The 7493-nt window shown below is 37.7% G+C and overlaps 1 protein-coding gene across 1 annotated transcript in view; it reads right to left on the bottom strand.

The window, feature by feature from the left end:
* Positions 1 to 207: 207 nt before the first annotated feature.
* LOC144768933 (uncharacterized) overlaps positions 208 to 7493 on the bottom strand; it is a 367458-nt gene continuing 360172 nt past the window's right edge. The window contains exon 9 of the mRNA XM_078652940.1: positions 208 to 402. The gene's annotated coding sequence lies outside the window, so the exon portion shown is untranslated. The remainder of the gene's footprint in view (positions 403 to 7493) is intronic.

Raw genomic sequence — 7493 nt, 5'->3', positions numbered from 1 at the left:
ATGTCTGGAGAGCTGGAACTGGCAGAAGAATTCCTGCCTCCACAACTACCAGTGCCGAATAACCATGATTTGTTGGATGCTTTCTTTCCACTGATTGTGATATTTAACAAAGTTTGCGTAAATGTCCAAAGTCCGCTCTCATTTGCAGTCTCTGGCTGCTCAGTCTATCCTCCTAGATCCAATAAATGATGGAGACGAGTCAGGGACTGTGATGCTCTTTCTACTTTATTGGAAAAGTGACACAAGGAATAGCAGAATCACAAGAGGTTCCTTGAGAATAACGTGTTAAGTCGGAGAAATAGAAGATGATCCCTTGTGTATAAAGTTGGAAAGTGACTGTTCCGCCAATCAGCGTTGTTGCAGAATTTATCAAGTAGCATAAAGACCAGAGGCAGTGCCACCCTGCAAGAGAGAAAAACAGACAATGCTGAAAAACGTACTCCTGGATGAATGGAAAGCAAAGCCCACTAAGCAGATTACTGTAAAACCAACCTATGCTGTGATAGAAGACTTCTTTGTGCATGGTGTGCCAACATAAGCTGGCTTAATTTTGCCCATCATCAAGTTGATGCATTGGACAGGGAATTACAGTTCAGAGGGGCATTTTTAACAGTATATATTAGGGAATATGTCCTGATCTGAAAATTAATATACCAGCCTTTTTATTTGTTTAGATTGATAGATGTCTTGTAGTGGTAGTGTGCATGCTGCCTACTGAAGAGATTGTCATTTTTAGTTGACTCTCTAGCCCTGTGAATGCACACCTGCAAATGAGTGTTCTTTGGGTCATGAGCACTTATGAAATTGGTTTGTTAGTGAGTTTGACTCAGGTCTCTAATACACAGCATCATATAGGCTTCATCCAATTATAGTCGCACACACTTGAGGAGGGGGGGTGGGGGCATGCACTTGTTTTAACACACATGGAAGTTGTCCTGAGACTCTTCAGTCCATAAGTGGCTTTCTACAGTGACATCCCGCTCATAAAAGCGTGTGTTCAGTCCTTCCCAACATTTACGAACAGGGTAGTGGTCTGTCTGTCCCAGCCCTGAAGAGGTTATATTTATTCACAAAACGCCGCCCCCCAGTCACACCTCTATCCTGCAGTTTTGCTTAGATAAGGTGGGGGGAAAGATTGGACACATTCAAGCCATATATTTTCCTTGCCTTAGCGCGATAGTCCGCTGTTGAGGGTGTGTAACCACCTAACATTTGCGTACTAAGATGGGAAGCTGTGTTGTACTCTGAATCAACCAAGCATCGAGGATGCTGCCTGTATGCTCCCTTTTCCCTTTGCTCTAGCCACCCTAGTCAAACACAGCTTCACTGATGATGACACCGTTGTTTCCAACAACAATTCGTGAGGCTCCAAGAGGACACATTACAACATGGGATACATAAAGAGTATATTCACAAATTAGATTAGTAAAGTCTGTATGTGCTGAAGATGGATAACACCACCCCTGCTCCTAACTAGGTTGTTTTCATTGTAGCACCACATTGGGCAGACAGAAGCTATCATTACATGTAACAAGAATGTAGTGTATGTTTCTGTTTTTCTGTCTTCCACAGTAATGGGCAGAGTCTGGACCTATAACACAACGTCAGAGATTAAGAAATCAAGCTAGCTGACGAAGAGTGGTAAGTCAATCTACTTACACACACTGAGCGATCTCCCAAAAAAGTCATTCTCACACTGATCCTGATGAAGACCCCACGAACCACAACGGCGACCTAGGCCAAAACAGGTCAACCAATCCCTAGGGGCTCTGGATCACTAACACGTCAACTAAAGCTCCATTTTTACTCCTTTTTAATGTTATCCCTTTCCTGAGTAATAAAATACTTCCTATGGGAACTGAGGTAATTTTAACTCACACTTTTCACCACCCACCTATCACTCAAGGCTGCCATAAACCAAACAGTCTCCCTCCTGGTGGAGGACAGCAGATTACCAGGAGAACTCAGGTGATAAATACCCGAAGATGACTCTGCTCATCCAACTGAAGGAACGGGGAATAAACACAAACTGCACCCTTTGTTAGTGTGGATGAGGGTCTCCTTGACGGAGACATTGGGACTCTGGAAAACTGATTGTGAGTCAAACGCCCATTGAACAACAGAACCCTGATGTTGTTGTGATGGCCATTAAGCAGCAACTTTATGTTTGTTAAATTACGGAATGTTATGTTATTTATTCTATGTCTTTACAAGGCATGTAGGTAACATCAAGTCAGCGCAGTTCACAAAAAGCATATCATTTTGAATCTATATAAGATGGATTTTGTATAATGTCACGTGGTTTGATTTGTATAAAAGGTCACGTCATACCACTTGCCTGATGTAAATGATTATGCAAAATAGGAGATGTCAAGACTATGAATCATTTCTAACAGGTATAAAAATTTTTTTGTTTTAGTTTGATATTTATTGAACATTTGAAATGTCGTATTATTTATTTAGAACAGTGTCTATAAGTTGTTGTTGCCTTTTTTATTTTATTGGGTGTTTTTAACTATCTGAACTAACTAATTTGATCTGATCAATGTCTGATGTGAAAGAGTGGTGAAGCTCGATTAGTTGATGAAAATTGCCCTGCGATTGGTTAGAGAAATGCTTGCAAGTCAGTCAGGCCCAAGACGAGATGACTGCTCTTTCTGATGTGATTACACCAGCCATTCAAACTCAGTTAGCCAGCTCTGTGCCTGGGGTAGTTGAAGACCACACTGACAGTTGTGAACAGTATCATGGTTGCGTTTTTCACATCTCAACCACACTTGGCTGGTGTTAACCTCCAGTTGACAACCAGTTTTTGACCAAACTAAGCCTTTTATCCTACTCTGCTATATATTAGACCTTTCTGTCCTATGGAGAAAGGAGCAGTGCATACATTACTTGTGGAATATAGCTCATTTTCACAGTTTCCTTTCGAATGCTAAAGGCACACCTTCCCTTACCACCTGGGCACTTACAAACTGGGACACTTGCTAGTTGTGAAGAGAGGGATATATGTTGTAGTTCTGAAACATGTCGCCTCTGCCTCTTTATGAAGGAGTGAAAATGCACACTTTAATCCTTTGGGTGGTGTACAAAGACAACAATAGAATTAAATATAATAATACCCCATAACACATTTTTACCTTACCAACACCTCCAACATTTGTACTACAGTATTTTGCAGGATAATCGAAACTAGATAATGTTGTTGGGTCACTGTTCTTATTTTGCTCTAACGGACATAGATCACCACACCTTAACATATAGAAGGTATCCATCATTTATTTTAGTTGCACTTTCAACTTTTGGTTAGAGGTAAAGGTGGCTTCACCATTTGCACTGTGTTGCTGCACACTCTTTCCTAAAGCTGGACTTGTAAGTATTAAAAAAGTGTACTAGATTACAAATTACCCTTGGAAAAATGATCTTGCATGACCACTTTCACGGAAATTATTTTAGAACGTCTCAATTTATCCATTTTATTCATCTGTTAGATGTGTCTCTCATAGACATAAGGCCGGCCGGGTGCGTAATAATACTGTGCTAATGATTTGTTTTTAATAGCTGATGATTTCAATGCCAACATTTCTAGACTGATGTACAGTGATTCCGTCTACTGAGGAAGGATGGGAGTGGAACATATTGGCAACGTGGTTAAACAACCGCATACATCACCAAGAAAGGTTTATGATAGATTTTATAGATTTGTTTGATATGATTATTTAATTTAAAAGTAAGAGGCACGTTGAGTTTCCTTTAACAGCTCTGTTTACAGGATTGGCATAATTGAATATTCAAAATAATTTCCTACCGTATCATTGAACATAAAATTCTGCCAGTCTCCTAATTTCCAGATTCACCCCTATGCTGGTTTACCTTTCCCAAGAATTGAAATAATTATTTGATGTGGCCGAAATTTTTAGGTAAACAGTCATAATATAGATTCCAAAATATAGAATGGACATAATATCGAAGTAAAAATATAGAATGGACAAAATATCGAATGGACACAATATAGTGGTTAAAAATATCGAATTTAAGGTAAGTAATATCGATTTTCAAAATATAGAAGTCAAAATATCGAAGTATACAATATAGGCATTAAATATATCGATTTTTTAATAATATCAATTTTTTAAAAGTGATTTGTATTTTAGTATATGTGTGAAAAGTGTATATTAATTTTTGTAATGTATGTTTAATGTATTTTAAGTAATGAATTTTATGTTATTTAATTTTTGCGTAATTTAATTCTGTAGCGGGTTGTGGGTTTATAGGGAAATAGGGTGGGAAGTAATTTAATTATATTAAATTAAATATTAATTTTTAGCAATTATTATTAATTTTTAATTACATTTTGCTTTTTAGTTCTGTAGCGGGTTGTGGGTTTATAGGGAATAGGGTAGGAAGTATTTTAATTGTAATTAATTAAATATTTTTATTTATTTATTGGTATTCATTTTGAATTTATTGTTATTTTTTAATCGGTAATTCATTTTTATTAATTGCCAATTAATTTGTATTAATTGATTAATTGTTAATTATGTTAATTTTCTAAATTTATTTTCCGTAGCGGGTTGTGGGTTTATAGGGGAATAGGGTGGGAAGTAATTTAATTGCAATTAAGTAAATAATTGTATTCATTTATTGGTATTGATTTTAAATGTATTGTTAATTAATTTTTAATTGGTAATTAATTTCTATGAATTGACAATTAATTTTTATTAATTGGTAATTATTTTGTATTAATTAAATATTTGATAATTATGATAATTGTATTAATGTATTTTCTGTAGTGGGATGTGGGTTTATAGGGGAATAGGGTGGGAAGTAATGTAATTGTAATTAATTACATATTAAAAATACTTTTTGTGTATTGATAATTAATTTACTGTTAATTTTTAATTGGTATTAATTTTTATTATTAATTAGTTTTTGTTATTGAAAATTAATTAGTTGTTAAATAATTACGAATAGGTTATTCATTTTTAATAACTAATATGTAGTTGTATTTCTAATTAATTATTACATTATATTAAATTGGTTATTAATTTCAATTAATGTTTTATTGGTATTGATATTTAATTTATGTTTAATAATATATTAGATCATTACTTTCCCTACTGTTAAACTCACTGGAGTGGGAATAGTAATTTTCACCCTCCCGCTATTCAACGCTTTCCCTACTGTTGCACTCTCTGGAGTGGGAATAGTATTTTTACCCCTACGCTATCCAACGCTTTCCCTACTGTTGCACTCTCTGGAGTGGGAATAGTCATTTTTACCCCTACGCTATCCAAAGCTTTCCCTACTGTTGCACTATCTGGAGTGGGAATAGTAATTTTCACACTCCCGCTATCGAACGCTTTCCCTACTGTTGCACTCTCTGTAGTGGGAATAGTATTTTTTACCCCTACGCTATCCAACGCTTTCCCTACTGTTGTACTCTCTGGAGTGGAAATAGTAATTTTTACCCTTCCAATATCCAACGCTTTCCCTACTGTTGCACTCTCTGGAGTGGGCATAGTAATTTTTACCCCTACGCTATCCAACGCTTTCACTACTGTTGCACGCTCTGGAGTTGGAATAGTAATTTTTACCCTCCCGCTATCCAACGCTTTCCCAACTGTTGCACTCTCTGGAGTGGGAATAGTAATTTTTACCCTTATGCTATCCAACGCTTTCCCTACTGTTGCACTCACTGGAGTGGGAATAGTATTTTTTACCCCTACGCTATCCAACGCTTTCCCTACTGTTGCACTCTCTGGAGTGGGAATAGTAATTTTTACCCCTAAGCTATCCAACGCTTTCCCTACTGTTGCACTCTCTGGAGTGGGAATAGTATTTTTTACCCCTACGCTAACCAACGCTTTCCCTACTGTTGCACTCACTGGAGTTGGAATAGTATTTTTTACCCTCCCGCTATCCAACGCTTTCCCTACTGTTGCACTCTCTGGAGTGGGAATAGTAATTTTTACCCTTACGCTATCCAACGCTTTCCCTACTGTTGCACTCACTGGAGTTGGAATAGTATTTTTTACCCCTACGCGATCTAACGCTTTCCCTACTGTTGCACTCTCTGGAGTGGGAATGGTAATTTTTACCCCTACGCTATCCAACGCTTTCCCTACTGTTGCACTCACTGGAGTGGGAATAGTATTTTTTACCCCTACGCTATCCAACACTTTCCCTACTGTTGCACTCACTGGAGTATTAATATTAAATGTTACCCTCCTGCTATCCTACGGTAAAATATTGTACATTTTTTATTAATAACTTAAATTAATTATATCTTAATTTTAAGGTTATTTGAGTATTTTTAAGTATGTTTTAGTTAATTATATTTATAATTTCATTAATATTAAATTACTTTTAAAACATTTTAAAAAATTCGATATTTTGACTGACTATATTTTTTACAGACTATATTTTGGATTCGATATTTTTGTACTTACCTGTTTGTAGATAGGAATTCGATATTTTGGCATTCTATATTTTGGTGACTATATTTTGGTAAGTCTATATTTTGTCATTCTATATTATGTCAGTGATCCAAATTTTTAATAGGAAAATAAAGATATGTTCCTAGTTACCTAAAATGTTGACAGGGTATATTGTTGAAATAATAAACACCCTCCAGGAGTTTTGTAACTGGACACAGGTGTTGTATGAACTACCCATCTCTACAGTACGCAGTAAGAGGCTCGTTTCTGACAGTTTCAGGATTGAGAGAGGCACCATCATGGGAGTCCATGTCCCCCTGCTCTTTGCCCTGGCCATGGAGCCACTGGCGTTCATGCTTCATAAGGGGGTGCGTGGCTGAGGATATTCCATTGGAGGCCATCCTAACATAGTCTCCATTACACGGATGACATGATAAAATATTTGCAAGCGGAACCTTCCATTCTCCCAAGTGAATGTCGACTTTAGACACCTTTGGCCGAATATACGGACTGCAAATTAACTGGGGGAAATGATGTCTATTCCCATTATTGCAGACCCCTGATGCCCCATAGTTATGGAAGTATGACAGGATCTGGTGGAGGGTAACCTGGGTAGGGCCTGATCCTCGATGCGACAATTGCTGCCTTTATGGACACAACGACCTTTATCACCTAAGGGGAGAGTGTCCATTGCTAACACTTCAGTGCTTCTGCGCTTCGCGTATGCAGGTGATTTTGAAGAGAGCCTTCTTTGTGGACCTTCGGTGGTTACTGGCTGCCTTGATCTGGACAAATAAAAGGCATACAGTGAAACTAGAGATGTTATATGCCACACTAGAGGATGGTGGGTTGGAAGCTCCCAGTTACAAGTCCTTTTATGCCGCAGCCCAACTCCAGAGGCCCCGCCAATAGATACTAAATGAGGCCAACCCAGAACAGCGATTGGCAGGCACTTTGGGGCCTGCCCACCCTTGGAGTGGCTCTTGACTTCCCCCCATACTGCAGTCACCAATATGCCAGTGTGGACTTGGAAGAAATGTATATTTTTGGGAA

This window comes from Lissotriton helveticus, chromosome 7 (assembly GCF_964261635.1).
Source record: "Lissotriton helveticus chromosome 7, aLisHel1.1, whole genome shotgun sequence".
NCBI lineage: Eukaryota > Metazoa > Chordata > Amphibia > Caudata > Salamandridae > Lissotriton > Lissotriton helveticus.
The sequence above is the reverse complement of the archived record's forward strand: the minus strand, read 5'-3'. Positions and strand labels throughout refer to the sequence as shown.